Raw genomic sequence first — 17389 nt, 5'->3', positions numbered from 1 at the left:
AAGGAGATCAGTCCTGGGTGTTCATTGGAAGGACTGATGTTGAAGCTGAAACTCCAGTACTTTGGCCACCTCATGCAAAGAGTTGACTCATTGAAAAAGACCCTAATTCTGGGAGGGATTGGGGGCAGGAGGAGAAGGGGACGACAGAGGATGAGATGGTTGGGTGGCATCACTGACTCAATGGACATAGGTTTGGGTAGACTCTGGGAGTTGATGATGGACAGGGAGGCCTGGTGTACTGCGATTCATGGGGTCACAAAGATTCAGACACGACTGAGCGACAGAACTGAACTGAACTGTTACATGTGTGTATATATGTGTAAACACACACACCATACATATATCCATATCCACATACCAAACCTCAATATAGTAATATGTTTTCTAAAATAATTCTGGGAAAATAAATTATTGAGGAATGAAATAGGTAAGTTAGAAGATGTTTTACATGAAATAAACTAATTTTTAAAAATTATGTGTGTGCCTCTAAATTGAGACTTCCTGAAACATTATGAATTCAATAATTTGAAAAACGTATTTCAGAAATCTTTGTGGAATACTTTCATTAGTGTGTTTGCCATTATTCTCTGCCGGCCTCAAAGGGTGCTGCAACAGAGAAATTTAACTAATAAAGATGGTCCAGTGTTACTCAGACCCCACTCCAGTACTCTCGCCTGGAATATCCCATGGATGGAGGAGCCTGATAGGCTGCAGTCCATGGGGTCGCTAAGAGTTGGGTACGACTGAGGTACTTCACTTTCACTTCTCACTTTCATGCATTGGAGAAGGAAATGGCAACCTACTCCAGTGCTCTTGCCTGGAGAATCCCAGGGACGGGGGAGCCTGGTGGGCTGCCGTCTATGGGGTCGCACAGAGTCAGACACGACTGAAGTGATTTAGCAGTAGCAGCAGCAGCAGTATTACTCAGAGTTCAGTGTACTAAAAATTCGTGCTTAACTGAATCAGTGTATTATTACATGTGATACTTTAACATAAAACAAGCAAAATCACAGCCAAATATGTGAATGAACATGAAAGGAGTTGGTGAGGGACAGGGAAGCCTGGTGTGCTGCAGTCCATGGGGTCACAAAGAGTCGGACACGACTGAGCGACTGAACTGACTGATAAATTTGACAAGAACAGAGGTACAGATGTGTAATTCCTATATGATTATTATTTATACTTTCTTAAGCTTATACATGGAGAAGGCAATGGCACCCCACTCCAGTACTCTTGCCTGGAAAATCCCATGGATGGAGGAGCCTGGTCGGCTGCAGTCCATGGGGTCGCTAAGAGTCGGACACGACTGAGCAACTTCACTTTCACTTTTTACTTTCATGCATTGGAGAAGGAAATGGCAACCCACTCCAATGTTCTTGCCTGGAGAATCCCAGGGGCAGGAGAGCCTGGTGGGCTGATGTCTATGGGGTCACACAGAGTCGGACACGACTGAAGTGACTAAGCAGCAGCAGCAGCAGCAAGCTTATACCTGATTATTTTATATTTAAGGCCATTGCAAATTTCAGTGTTTTATTTTTGTAATTTTCATTCTAATTGTTGATATCAGGAATATAGAAGCACACTTGCTTTTATATATTGCTCTTATTATAGCCCAAGACCTTGCTTAATTTACTTATTAGTTGTAATATCTTTAGACTAAATGATTTATGATTTACTTTGTAGGTAATCCTGTCATTTGTGAATAAGTGTTTTAATTACTCCTTAAATATAGGTATGTCTTTTATGTCTCTTTCTTGTCTATAGCACTGTCTAGGATCTCCAGTATAATTTCAGGGACAGAAAGATTGAGGAGAATGGAGACTATTATGTTTTTTCCAGTGTTCAGATTTTAACTATTTGATATTAGGTCTATCATTTAACTGTTTGATATTAGGTCTGTATTTTAGAGCTGGTTTTCACCAAATGTGTATATTTTCTTCTGACTCAAGTTTTCTTGGTGACTTTGGGACCAGAAAAAATTGTTGGATTTTGTCTAATATGGTTGCTACATAAATTAAGATAAAATATGCTTTTTTAAAATTCAGTTTATCTAATTGATTAATTTACAAAGTTTATCAGTTTTTGCATTCAAGAGATGAGTTCCATAATGGCATGCAATACTTTATATAATACTTTTCTTCCTTTCTTTTTGTAAAGAACAGATTTTTATTCTAATTAGAGACTCTTAATTGTGCTCTGTCAGCATCAGGGTACATGACGGTCAGTGAATGACTGTAAATTCAGCCCCACATTTTTATCAACTGCCCATGATGACTCCTTTGCTCTCTGCTGAAGAAAAGGAGAAATCATCAATAGAAACTTTTCAGGTGGGATAAAATTGCACAACAAAAAACACAGCACAAAGTGCTCTCATGTGTAATTCCCAACAACACTGGCACTGTATCATTCCATTCAATCTACTGCCAAACCCACTTATTTTTTCAAGGTCTTTGAGAGACCCCCAGACTGTCCCATAGCATGTGAGGTCTCTTGTTTCATGCACTTGCCTTCTTACCAGCTTTTGAAGTCAATGATTTCTTGCTCAGCTTTAACTTTCTACTTTGCCTTTTGCCTTATCTTTTGACATTCATCATTGATAATTTAATCATAGTTGTTTGTGGCAACCTCTGTGTGCATATCCTCCTTCATCTCTACATTTTGCAACTGCTTGATGCAATCTGAGCTTCTAATTTATCTGGAGAGATAGCATCAGTAGTAGCTACTCTAAAAAGAAATAAAATGAACACAAATATTTTCTACCCCACCTCCTCTTGACAAGACTTTCATTTGGCTGTTGTTTTAAATAAATTTACATATTTTAAAATGGAAAGAAAGGCAAATACTGTATGATATCACTTACATGTGGAATCTAAAGTCTACAACAAACTAGTGAATACAACCAAAAGAAGCAGATACACATATAAAGGACATACTGGTGATTACGGGGATGGGAGCGATATAAGAGTGGGGGAGCAGGAGGTACAAACTATTGGGTGTAAGATAGACTAGAAGGATGTATTGTGCAACATGGGGAATATAGCCAATATTTTGCTGTAGCTGTAAATGGACCATAACCTTTAAAAATTGTATTAAAAAGTTTTTTAAGGATACAAGTTAGAGGGAGAGGGGGGGGAGATTTGGGAGAATGGCATTGAAACATGTGTAATATCATGTATGAGACGAGTCGCCAGTCCAGGTTCGATGCACGATGCTGGATGCTTGGGGCTGGTGCACTGGGACGGCCCAGAGGGAGGGTATGGGGAGGGAGGAGGGTTCAGGATGGGGAGCACGGGTATACCTGTGGTGGATTCATTTCGATGTTGGGCAAAACTAATACAATATTGTAAAGTTTAAAAATAAAATAAAATTAAAAAAAATTTTAATAACACAAGTTTAATATGGAAAAGAAAAAAAAAAAGAAAATGTATGCTTTTAGAAAAAACAACTAAAAAGTATATGTGGTCAAAAAGAGAAAACCCAGTTAGTATTTTCATGAGGCCACCTTTTTGAAGATTTGGTAATTTTTTGGTGAACATTCTATTCAGAATGGTTTTCTAAGAAAATCATGTTTTCCTGCAGTATTTTCTCTAAATATCCTGAATTGGCTAGGTTGGGATGATTCAAAAGACCCTGGTCACCATCACACCATAGCATCACAATTTGGCTTTATTCCCTCTGCTGAAGACAAGACATTTTAAAATATTACTTTTTCTGTAAGGGTAATTTGCTAATAGTTTGCTCAAGATTTTATCTATGTCCCTGAAGAACATTGATATGTATTTCTCTTTTCTTTGTAATGCCCTGTCTGCTTTAGTATCATTATAAGGCTGGTCTCCTAAAATGAGTAGAAATACCACTTTGTGTAGCATTCACAGTATGTCTTCCTTAAATATTTGAAAGAACTCAAATTCAAAGACACCTAGGACTACAGTTTTCTTTGTGAGATTTTTAATTATGAATTTAACTTCTGCGATAGGTATATAGGACTGTAGCACCTTATTTTTTTAAATATCAGTGTTAGTACTTTGTATTTTAAAAAAAATTATCTCCTTAGTAGCAGACAGTTTCTAAAATGACTCCCCACACACATACATGTGTGTTATCTTTTCCTTTTCTATGAGCTGGACTTCATGTTTTCCCTTGTAGGTATAGAATAGGGCAATAATGAGGACACGGCATTTCCACTATTAGGTTGTAAAAGACTGTGACTTCTCTTTTTCTGGCACTCCCACTCTCCCTGTGTTACTCTAACGAAGCCAGACGCCATGTTGTGAGTTTCCCTGTGGAGAAGCTCCCATGGTAAGGGATCTGAAGGCAGGCTTCCCTCAACAACCCAGGAACCCATGACCAAAGGGAAGGGATAGTGGTCATAATCCAGGTGTGCAGAAGAAGAGCAATTGCACATCTTGGTGTTCAGACCTTTCAGAGAGGCCATGTGACTGATGTTGATACTGCAGGTGCTTAAACCTTCAGCAGGCAGTGGTTGGGCTCTTGCTGGTCATTCAGAAAGATGCTGGAGCTGGTATGTCTTTGGCTGTTAGAAGGCTGTAAAAAGAAACCAGAAGTAGGAAGAAGAATCATTTTTCTTCTTTCCCATTGTTCAATCTTGTATTAGTGTTTTCTACTTGCAGAAAGTAATCAGTATCCAGAGGACAAGAGTTTGAAAACAGTTTATAGAAGTCCTTTCCTAGCCTTACAGAGAAAAATACAGAAAGGTGGGCTATAATCAGAGACACAGTAGTATATTGCTGAATATTTTTGTTGTTGTTGTTGTTGAATTGCTAAATTATGCCCAACTCTGCAACCCCATGGACTGCAGCATGCCAGGCATCCCTGTCCTTCACTATCTCCTGGAGTTTGCTCAAACTCATGTCCATTGAGTAGAGGACAATATCCAACCATCTCATCCTCTATTGCCCCCTTCTCCTCCTGCCTTCAATCTTTCCCAGCATCAGGGTCTTTTCCAATGAGTCAGCTCTTCACATCAGATGTCCAAAGTATTGGAGCTTCAGTTTCAGTATCAGTCCTTCCAATGAATATTTAGGGTTGATTTCCTTTAAGATTGACTGGTTTGATCTCCTTGAAGTTCAAGGGACTCTCAAGAATCTTTTCCATCACCACAATTCAAAAGCATCAATTTTTTGGCCCTCAGCCCTCTTTATGGTCCAATTCTCACATCCATACATGACTACTAGAAAATCCATAGCTTTGACTATACGGATCTTTGTTGGCAAAGTAACACATCGTCTAGGTTTGTCATAGCTTTTCTTTCAAGGAGTGTCTTTTAATTTTGTGGCTGCAGTCACTGTTCACAGTGATTTTGAAGCCCTAGAATATAAAACCTGCCACTGTTTCTACTTTTCCCCCATCTATTTGCCATGAAGTGATAGGACAGAATGCCATGATCTTCGTTTCTTGAATGTTGAGCTTTATAGAACTAATACAATTATGTAAAGTTTAAAAATAAAAAAAATAATAATTTAGATATAGAATATTGCCACTAATTGAACACAAGTGGAAACAAATGAACCTAACCATATTTTATATTGGTAACATTACAAAAGAATGAATTTCTAGTAACTTTATTGTGTAATTGAGGCAAATGGATGAATTCAAGGTAGAAAGTAAAGCAAAGAAATTTAAATAATCTCTAGGTGATTTATTAATTATAATAAATTATTATTAATATGCATGTGTGTGCTCAGTTGCTCAATCGTGTTCAGCTCTTTGTGACCTTCATGAACTGGAGCAAGCCAGGCTCTTCTGTCCATGGGATTTCTCAGGCAATAATACTGCAGTGAGTTGCCATTTCCTCTTCCAGGGGTTCCTCCTGACCCAGGGATGGAATTCACATCATCCATGTCTCCTTCATTGTAGGTGAATTCTTTACCACTGAGCCACCTGAGCAAATATTATTAATATTTTGAGACATTTCCCGTGTAAAGCAAATATGAAATAATTATCAGCAATAAAGTGTTCAGGATAATACAGATACACAACTAAAGGGTGATAAACCAAATGCAAGCCCAGACTGTCTTCCTTTAAAGAGAATAAAAAGCGAGAGTGAAAAAAGATACAATTCCACGCTGAAGTAAATTATTCATTTGTAATAAGAAACTACTGTGATATAAAAAGATAATTAGGTGTATAACATTGGTGAGTTAATTAACCTCTCTGTGCAACAGTTTCCTCATTTTTAATATGTAGATAAGAACAATTCATCAATGCTTGTGAAGAGAATTAAATGAGAAAACCACGTGTATCAATAATATTAGATATAATTATTATTATTATTACTACTTGAAGAAGCCAAGACTTCTGGAAAGTTCCTTATAGAAAAGACCACAGGTGACTGCCTCAAATGGTAAAAACATAATTCCTATGGAGGTTCAATAAAATGTGACACAGATTCACCTCATTTCAGGGTAGTAAATATCATCATAGGAAATTAAACATCACCACAAAGGAGTAAAGCAAATCCTAAATTACTGGGTGTATAAACAAACATAACCCTGAATGTGCACAAGTAGAAATGTCATCAAGTCAGGTATGTGGGTAAGCACTGACTTGTTGCATTAATTTTTAAACTCTACTTTATTATTGTTATCATACTACTTCTAAACCCAAAATGAATACACAGAGAATATCAAAAACATCTGTTGCATTTAATTATTCTCTTATTCTTTTGGTTTAAAAGCAATATTCCATGGAGTATTTCAAAGTTTTTTATTTTCCTTTTTGCATATCAATGTTTTCTAATTTTACAATCACTAGAAACAAAATTTTAGTAATATAAAATATAATATAAAATAAAAAATAAAATATAAAATTTTATTTTACTAAAAGGTATATGCAATTATAAAAATAAAAAATTAAGATATGATCCTGTATGGTTAAATTTATATCATTGTAAACTCATGTATGTATTTTTAAAATATGTATTACTTTTTAGCTCTGTACATTAAAATAGACTAATGTCAATGAGTATGTGCCAATTTTTTTCTCTACTTTCATTTCCCACTAAAGGAATCCAGGACACCTTGAAAAAATGGTTATCTCAAGTTTTCAGACAGAAAAAACTTATGGCAGAATAGATATTAAGGTGTCAATGTACTGATCTCAGCAATGTAGAGATGTGATTTTTTAATTATTATTTTCCTTTTGTATTTCCAAACATTCTAGAGTGTATATATATACTAGTGAAAGTCACTCAGCTGTGTCCAGCTCTTTGTGACCCCTTGGACTGTACAGTTCATGGAATTTTCCAGGCCAGAATACTGGAGTGAGTAACCTTTCCCTTCTCCAGGGGATCTTCCCAATTCAGGTATCGAACCCAGGTCTCCTGCATTGCAGATGGATTCTTTACCAACTGAGCCACAAGGGAAGCCCATCTGGGGATAAAAATTAAAAGTTTAAAATTTTTTCTGTTTACAGCTTTGAAAGTGAAAGTGTTAGTCGCTCAATCATGTTCAACCCTTTGTAACCTCATGGACTGTCACCTGCCAGGCTTCTCTGTCCATGGAATTCTTCAAGCAAGAATACTGGTGTGGGTTGCCATTTCCTTCTCCTGGGGATCTTGCCGACCCAGGGATCTAACCAGGTCTCCTACATTGCAGACAGATTCTTTACCGCCTGAGCCACCAGGGAAGCTATCCTTAGCCACCTCAGCTCTTCTGGCTGTAGTACTTGAGATTTACGGTCTTGGCCCAGTTACTTAACCTTCTGAAAACTCATTTAATTCATTGATGAGAAAACAATAATTCAGGTCTCATAAGTCTATTATTTGGGCTGGTCTATATATAAATCACTAGAGCTTTCCACCTAGCTCAGTTGGTAAAGAATTTGCCTGCAATGCAGGAGACCTACATTCAATCCCTAGGTCAGGAAGATCCTCTGGAGAAGGAAATGGCAACTCATTCTAGTATTCTTGCCTGAAGAATCCCATGGGCAGAGGAGCCCAGTGGGCTACAGCCCATGGGGTCAGCAAGAATCGGACACAACTTAGCAACTAAACCACCACCACCATCTTTTCTCTATTTATTGTTTATAAATGTTGCTTCCTTGTTTGTTTGCTTTCTAGTTTATATATTAATAACAGAAATCATGGTTTTAAGAATCAACAAAAATAAGCAAGGAGGCATTTGAGCAGCTTTTACATAAAAATGCTTTGTTTAGTAGCATTCATGTCGGTCCTGGGGGTTCATTGAAAGGACTGATGCTGAAGCTGAAATGCCAATACTTTGGCCACCTGATGCAAAGATTTGACTTATTGGAAAAGACCCTAATGCTGGGAAAGATTGAGGGCAGGAGGAGAAGGGGATGACAGAGGATGAGATGGTTGGATGGCATCACCGACTAAATGGACATGGATTTGGGTAGACTCAGGGAGTTGGTGATGGATGGGGAGGCCTGGCATGCTGTGGTTCATGGGGTTGCAGAATTGGACAAGACTGAGCAACTGAACTGAACTGAACTGAATGTCAAAAGAGTAGCAGCTCTTTGAAATTCTCATCTGAGATATTGTTTAGTATTTAACTTCACCAACATATCAGAGATCATCTGATCCTGTGTTAGTTGTATACTAACTATTAGGCCATCATCTGGGGATCCAGAGTATAAATTAAAGGCATGTGAGGAAGTCTTCAAGGAAATGATCTATAAGCAAGCTGATTGGCATATGCTCAGGGTTAACCAGGAGAGAGACATGATATGCAGAAATGGAAGGAGGGGAGGACTTCAGGATGTCATAGCAACTAACTGGCTGCCAGAGTAGCTCTGATGCTGACCTGCAAAAAAATGTTTGGCTCTGTATAACCTCTTGGAGATGTTTTCCTATTATTTCTATGATTATTTTATTCACTCCATTGAAAAAACTCTCTTTCTAAAGATGGTATATTCTTTCTCCTTTCTTCAACAATGAATTCTTTAATAAATGCTACCAAACAAGGAGTCTGTCCCCACAGAGCTTACATTCTAGTGGTGGAGAAAATTAACAAATTAACATCAAATTAATGAATAAATGAGAAATTTAGGATCAGGAGACGTGCTCTGAAGGAGATAATTTGGAGTGATTTGGGCAGATGGGAGGGGCTGGGCTGTGTGGTCACAGAGATCCTCTCTGAAGAGGAAACAGGTGCTTAGAGACTGGAATATTGAAAAAGGAAACAGCCACCCTGAGTGTTAAGAGTTTCCCAGCAGAGCTAGTGAAAAAGAGCAAAAGTCCCTGCCACAAACACCATAAAATCAAGAAATCCTATGAGACATTTGGGATTGATGGGGAAGCTGTAATTTAATTCAAAGATGTTAGATTAACAGTGGCCTGTAGGCAGGACTTCCTTGGCACTCCCAATGCAGGGTTGATCCCTGGTCAAAGAATTAGATTCCACGTGCCTCAATGAAGATAGGACATCCCACATACTACAACTAAGGGCTAGTGTAGCTAAATAAGTAAATAAATACCAGAACCAAAAAACCCCACAGTGGTCTGTGGGCAATGGCAGCCAATTTTGCTTTCATTCTTTGGGCATTTGTAGAGTTATTGAAGAGTTTCAAGCAGTAGAACATTCTTTTTTTTTTCTCATAGTTGCCTTTTGCTCTATAACTTGTGAGTTCCTTGATTATTATTTCTATGAGTCCTGCAGCTAAGTACTTTTTTTAAATTGGCCTTAAAGGGATTTAGTTGTGAAAGTAATAAGTAAGAGGATTATAGATTGAAGAATAAAGAAACAATTAATTTTTTTATGTGGGAGAGACCTGACAAAGTTCATAAACTGAAAAAAGTAAGGTTAATTAATAGCAATAGATTGCCGGGAAAAATATCAATAACCTCAGATATGCAGATGACACCACCCTTATGGCAGAAAGTGAAGAGGAACTCAAAAGCCCCTTGATGAAAGTGAAAGTGGAGAGTGAAAAAGTTGGCTTAAAGCTCAACATTCAGAAAATGAAGATCATGGCATCCAGTCCCATCACTTCATGGGAAATAGATGGGGAAACAGTGGAAACAGTGTCAGACTTTATTTTTCTGGGCTCCAAAATAACTGCAGATGGTGACTGCAGCCATGAAATTAAAAGACGCTTACTCCTTGAAAGTTATGACCAACCTAGATAGCATATTCAAAAGCAGAGGCATTACTTTGCCAACAAAGGTCCATCTAGTCAAGGCTATGGTTTTTCCAGTGGTCATGTATGGATGTGAGAGTTGGACTGTGAAGAAGGCTGAGCGCTGAAGAATGGATGCTTTTGTTTGTTTGTTTGTTTTTTTAGAATGGATTTAGAATGTTTTTTTTTTTTTGAACTGTGGTGTTGGAGAAGACTCTTGAGAGTCCTTTGGACTGCAAGGACATCCAACCAGTCCATTCTGAAGGAGACCAGCCCTGGGATTTCTTTGGAAGGAATGATGCTAAAACTGAAACTCCGGTACTTTGGCCACCTCATGTGAAGAGTTGACTCATTGGAAAAGACTCTGATGCTGGGAGGGATTGGGGGCAAGAGGAAAAGGGGATGACAGAGGATGAGATGGCTGGATGGCATCACTGATTCGATGGACATGAGTCTGAGTGAACTCCGGGAGTTGGTGATGGACAGGGAGGCCTGGCGTGCTGCGATTCATGGGGTCACAAAGAGTCGGACACGACTGAGCGACTGACCTGATCTGATCTGATCTGATGTTAGAGAAATAGATGAGCTGAAAATATTGACCAATGGATAAACATCCCAGAGAATATAAGAGGGAAGAAGATTCAGAGCACTGGCAAAGAATCAGATGTGGCTAGACGGATTGGTGATTTAGTCACAAAGTTGTGTCTGACTGTTTGAGATCCCATGGACTGTAGCACTAGGCTCCTCTGTCCATGGGATTTTCATGCAAAAATACTGGAATGGGTTCCAATTTCCTTCTCCAGGGGATCTTCCCCACCCAGGGATTGAACTTGGGTCTCCTACATTGCAGGCAGATTCTTTACCAACTGAGCAACCAGAGTAGAAGGATTGGAGATGCATACAAAGAACATTGGTGCTTTCTCCTAGACAAAACAAAAAGAGGCAAAGACAAGTTTTAGCCAGATACATATTTAGGATAGTAAAGCAGACAAAAGCATTTAATGAAGGCATTCCAGCTTTGCGTTTTAAGGGAATATAGTTCTATTTTGCTTATTTTTAGAAATTCTGCTATTGTCCTTGAAGATTTAGGTGGTCCTTCTATATTACCACAACTCTGTTTATGTGTTCTTGGCTCACATATCTAATAGCACGTTGGACAAGTCATTGACTTGTCTTTTTATATTTAAACATTCATCACCTACCACAGAGGCAAATTGACATCTCTTCCTATAAGGGAGTTAGAATTAGTCTTTCAGAGAATGAAGCTGGTATAAAACAGCCAACGACCAAATATGCAGGACAGAATATAAACGAGACAGAGAAGTTAGGGGGTTCACTGAGAAACTCCAGTTCTAGTGTACTTGAAAGAGTGCTTTCTTATAAAGTCCAGGATTAAATTTGTCTTCTTAGTATTTCAATGTGAAACAGATGGAGAGCTGTCAGAATATAAAATAAGTACAGTAGAATGCTTGTGAAGGAAACAGTTCTTCTCATGTGTTCATTCTTACTAATATCCTGCTTCTATTCCTCTCATTTCATCTTCACAAAATTATGACCAACTGTCAAGATGGACAGATATGCTATTGTCATATCAACCAAACAAGAGCTGTGCTGGTTTGTTTTCAGACCGGATGAGTTACATATCAAGATTATCAGTTTTATTGCCTGATGCATGATTACACCAAAAAATAATAATAATAGTGCTTCTTAGATAAGCTTGAGTAAGTAATGGAAAGTGAAGGCTAGGCCTATGCTGATCAGAGTCAAGAAAAAAAAAATGTGTATGTGTGTGTGTTACTCAGGCAAAAAGAAGACCTAAAAGTAAGTGATTTAATTTCTCAATGATAATCAGAATTACTTAAAATGTGTCAGACCTTACTCCTAAAGAAATCTGTCTCCTAAAGACAGAAATTTTCAGTTCAGTCGCTCAGTCGTGTCCGACATTTGGCGACCCCATGAACTGCAGCACGCCAGGCCTCCCTGTCCATCACCAACTCCCGGAGTTTACCTAAACTCATGTTCATCGAGTTCGTGATGCCATCCAGCCATCTCATCCTCTGTCGTCTCTTTCTCCTCCTGCCCCAAGTCGCTCCCAGCATCGGGGTCTTTTCCAATGAGTCAACTCTTCACATCAGGTGGCCAAAGTATTGGAGTCTCAGCTTCAGCATCAGTCCTTCCAAAGAAATCCCAGGGCTGGTCTCCTTCAGAATGGACTGGTTGGATGTCCTTGCAGTCCAAGGGACACTCAAGAGTCTTCTCCAACACCACAGTTCAAAAGCATCCATTCTTCGGCACTCAACTTTCTTCACAGTCCAACTCTCACATCCATACATGACCACTGGAAAAACCATAGCCTTGACTAGATGGACCTTTGTTGGCAAAGTAATGCCTCTGCTTTTTAATATGCTATCTAGGTTGGTCATAACTTTCCTTCCAAGGAGTAAGTGTCTTTTAATTTCATGGCTGCAATCACCATCTGCATTGATTTTGGAGACCAAAAAAACAAAGTCTGACACTGTTTCCACTGTTTCCCCAGCTATTTGTCATTAAGTGATGGGACCAGATGCCATGATCTTCGTTTTCTGAATGTTGAGCTTTAAGCCAACTTTTTCACTCTCCACTTTCACTTTCATCAAGAGGCTTTTTAGTGTTTTTTCCCTTTCTGCCATAAGAGCAGTGTCATCTGCATATCTGAGGTTATTGATATTTCTCCTGTCAATCTTGATTCCAGCTTGTGCTTCTTCTAGCCCAGCATTTCTCATGATGTACTCTGCATAGAAGTTAAATAAGCAGGATGACAATATACAGCCTTGACAGACTCCTTTTCCTATTTGGAACCAGTCTGTTGTTCCATGTCCAGTTCTAACTGTTGCTTCCTGATCTTCATACAAATTTCTCAAGAGGCAGGTCAGGTGGTCTGGTATTCCTATCTCTTTCAGAAATTTCCACAGTTTCTAGTGATCCACACAGTCAAAGGCTTTGGCATAGTCAATAAAGCCGAAATAGATGTTTTTCTGGAACTCTCTTGCTTTTTCCATGATCCAGCAGATGTTGGCAATTTGATCTCTGGTTCCTCTGCTTTTTCTAAAACCAGCTTGAGCATCTGGAAGTTCACGGTTCACATATTGCTGAATGAAGCCTGGCTTGGAGAATTTTGAGCATTACTTTACTAGCGTGTGAGATGAGTGCAATTGTGCGGTAGTTTGAGCATTCTTTGGCATTGCCTTTCTTTGGGATTGGAATGAAAACTGACCTTTTCTAGTCCTGTGGCCACTGCTGAGTTTTCCAAATTTACGGACAGAAATCTTAGACCATCATAATATTTCTCATAGAAATAAATGAAAATCTAAATATATATATATATATATACATATATATATATTGTGTGTGAGTATATACACACATCTACTCATTTAGTTCTCACAACTTTATGGAGGAAATATTAATTTGTATTCTGCAGAGAAGGAAAAGGAAGAAGTAGAGATTAGGTTCCCATGGACACATGGCTAGTAAGTTGTAAGTCTGGAAATCAACCCCAAACAGCTCAGCTTCAAAGCCTGTCCTATCAATGATTTAATGATATTGGAGGCTACTCTTTTCTTCCTTAGAGAGGGGATTGCGAGAACAGGGATAACTATAAAACTGTTAACTATGTAGGTCACCTCAGGCAAGTCTCGAGTTTCCTGTGTCTGCCCCAAAGCTCCACGACTCCATTGCTGATAGTGTATCACATAAACCACAAAGAATGCTCCCTTCATAACTCAGTCAGTAGAGAACCTGCCTGTGATGCAGCAGACCCACATTCGATCCCTGAGTCAGGAAGATCCCCTGGAGAAGGAAATGGCAACGCATTCCAGTATTCTTACCTGGGAAATCCCATGGATAAAGGAGTCTGGCAGGCTACAGTCCATGGGGTAGCAAGAAGCAGACATGACTTAGGGACCAAACCAGTTGGGTATCATACACACCAATCACATACACCAATTTTGAACATATTTCTGAAGTACCTCTATAGTGCAAGCATCATTTAACTCTGCATAACAAACACTACAAGTAATAGCATGTATTCTTCCTGGTAGATCAGGCTCAGGCTGTTTCTTTTCTGAAGTGGATGTGTTGGGAGAAGGGCAGGGGACTGTCTGAGCTGCACAAAAGTACCCAAGAATTTAGAAACTCATCAGATTTCAAAGGGGGCAGGAGACAGAGGAGCCAGAAGACAGGAGAAAGAATTTAGATTTTCTTTGTGCTCTGAGCATTTTAACATGGATCTAAGGAGAATCTGCCCAGCAACCTTTCAAAAAAGGAAGCAGTGGGGGAAAGTCACACACTTAAGGCTTGTGAATTTAGAACATTTTAGCTCACACACGGCAAATCTTTGTGTTCAAATGTGAGGAGATCACCTAATATTATTGACTATGCCATATAATTGATAACTACCTTTCTAGTCTTTAAAATTTTACAAATTTTGACTTGTCTTTTTCAAGTTTTTTTTTAATATCATTTTTTTTTTTTAAACTGGAATCTAATCTTGGAAGGCAGTATTCTACATAGGAATGTTCTCCCAGGACTGGTATTCACTTCTCTCTCTTGATTAGAATTGGAATTATTCCTAATTGTATTTCTAAGATTCTCAGCTCTTCCATTCCCGTAGGCTCTAGGATAGGATCATCATTATAAAATAAAATCACAATCCTTTTTGGAAAGCCTAAGATCCCTTAAAACTTAAATCACTTATAAAAGATTGTAGAATTCTGAAAGGAGGCCAAGGGTGGGTTAAGGAAGTGTCTCATTCGTCAGTTTCTAGGAAACAGGAGACTTTGTGTGTGTGTGTGTGTGTGTGTGGTACATTTAAGGCTCTGAGAAGATGCGGTGCCTGCGTAAGAATGCATGTTTCATTCTGGAGCTGTGTTCTCTCAGAGAATGTCTGTTAACACCGTTCAGAGGGTACATCTGAATGAGATATCTCTCTTACAAGAAAATCCCTAAACAGTTGACTGTGTGATAAGCATATACTCCATTTGTCTCTCAGCAACATGATGTCACTCTTCTTTTCCAAGCTGAGGCCTTGACTCCCATAAGTTTTCAGGTGGTAACTCACTCTGCAGGGACTCCCACTATTATGCCAGCGGTAGAACCCAGAAAACCTGCAGTCAGAAAGACACGCTCTAACTACTGACAAGATGAACTAGGCATACCAGTTCTGATCATGTCAATCAAAAACATAGTGCGACTAAAGCTAAAGCTTATATCCTGACCCTAACAGTTCCCAAAATTATACTGCCTGGAAATTAAATCTCTTCTTCCCTGAAAAGTGGCTGATTCTAAGCAAAGATCTTTATCAAGTTTAGTTGTGAGATTTAAAACTCTATGCCTGTAAAAGAGCTGAAGTTAAGAATATGGACTTTCTCTTATTCAAAGCTTTCTTGCTAAGGGGTAGGGATCAGTTCAGCAGGATGACATGTGAAGTGGCTTTTCAGCTGTGAATAGTTCTAATTTCAGTTGTGCTTTCATTCTCTTTATCCTTATGTTGAGATGTATGGTGTCTGTTTAGAGATTTAACCACAAGTTTTATAACTTTAAAAAATTTTATTCTGCAAATTAAATATCAAATTTAAATGTATGTATTTTTAAAATCTCAAAAAAAGAATCTCAGTGAGATTAAATTGTGAGTATTGGAGTATGCTGCTGCTAAGTCACTTCAGTCGTGTCCAACTCTGTGTGACCCCATAGATGGCAGCCCACCAGGCTCCCCCATCCCTGGGATTCTCCAGGCAAGAACACTGGAGTGGGTTGCCATATAGGAAGCATTATATCTGGGCTAGATCTCAAGCAGTACTTTGGAATTAAAGACAGGGCTAAGTGAATAAGAAACTTCATGTTTTATCTGTAATGCTTGTGTGCATGCTCAGTTGCTCAGTCATGTCTTTCTTCGACCCCATGGACTTTAGCCTACCAGGCTCCTCTGTCTATGGGATTCTCCAGGTAAGAATACTGGAATGGGTTTTCATATCCTCCTCCAAGGGATCTTCTCAACCCAATATTGAACCCATATCTCCTACATCTCCTGAATTGGCAGGCTGATGGATTCTTTAGCACTAGTGCTGCCTGTGAAACCTTTTATCTGTAATAATTTAAATGAAACACCTTACTTGGATATATTTAAGTATGTAGGCTGTTAGATAACTTCCACTTTTAAATCTAATTGAATCTAGAAACAATGTAGATTAACATGTTAGCTGCTTCAGCAATATGTGAACCGTGAACTTCCAGATGTTCAAGCAGGTTTTAGAAAAGGCAGAGGAACCAGAGACCAAATTGCCAACATCCACTGGATCATCAAAAAAGCAAGGGAGTTCCAGAAAAACATCTATTTCTACTTTATTGACTATGCCAAAGCCTTTGACTGTGTGGATCACTAGAAACTGTGGAAATTTCTGAAAGAGATGGGAATACCAGACCACCTGACCTGCCTCTTGAGAAACCTATATGCAGATCAGGAAGCAACAGTTAGAACTGGACATGGAACAACAGACTGGTTCCAAATAGGAAAAGGAGTCTGTCAAGGCTGTATATTGTCACTCTGTTTATTTAACTTCTATGCAGAGTGCATCATGAGAAACGCTGGGCTAGAAGAAGTACAAGCTGGAATCAAGATTGCCAGGAGAAATATCAATAACCTCAGATATGCAGATGACACTACCCTTATGGCAGAAAGTGAAGAGGAACTAAAAAGCCTCGATGAAAGTGAAGGCAGAGAGTGAAAAAGTTGGCTTAAAGCTCAACATTCAGAAAACGAAGATCATGGCATCTGGTCCCATCACTTCATGACAAATAGATGGGGAAACAGTGGAAACTGTGTCAGACTTTATTTCTGGGGGTTCCAAAATCACTGCAGATGATGATTGCAGCCATGAAATTAAAAGTAAGTAAACTTCCCTACTCCTTGGAAGGAAGTTATGACCAACCTAGATAGCATATTCAAAAGCAGAGACATCATTTTGCCAACAAAGGTCCGTCTAGTCAAGGCTATGGTTTTTCCAGTGGTCATGTATGGATGTGAGAGTTGGACTGTGAAGAAAGTTGAGCTATTGATGCTTTTGAAGTGTGGTGTTGGAGAAGACTCTTGAGAGTCCCTTGGACTACAAGGAGATCCAACCAGTCCATTCTAAAGGAGATCAGCCCTGGGTGTTCTTTGGAAGGAATGAGGCTAAAGCTGACTCCAGTACTTTGGCCACCTCATACGAAGAGCTGACTCATTGGAAAAGACTCTGATGCTGGGAGGGATTGG

This window comes from Bos indicus, chromosome 1 (assembly GCF_029378745.1).
Source record: "Bos indicus isolate NIAB-ARS_2022 breed Sahiwal x Tharparkar chromosome 1, NIAB-ARS_B.indTharparkar_mat_pri_1.0, whole genome shotgun sequence".
Taxonomy (NCBI): Eukaryota; Metazoa; Chordata; class Mammalia; order Artiodactyla; family Bovidae; genus Bos; species Bos indicus.
This window is presented reverse-complemented; position numbering follows the sequence as displayed.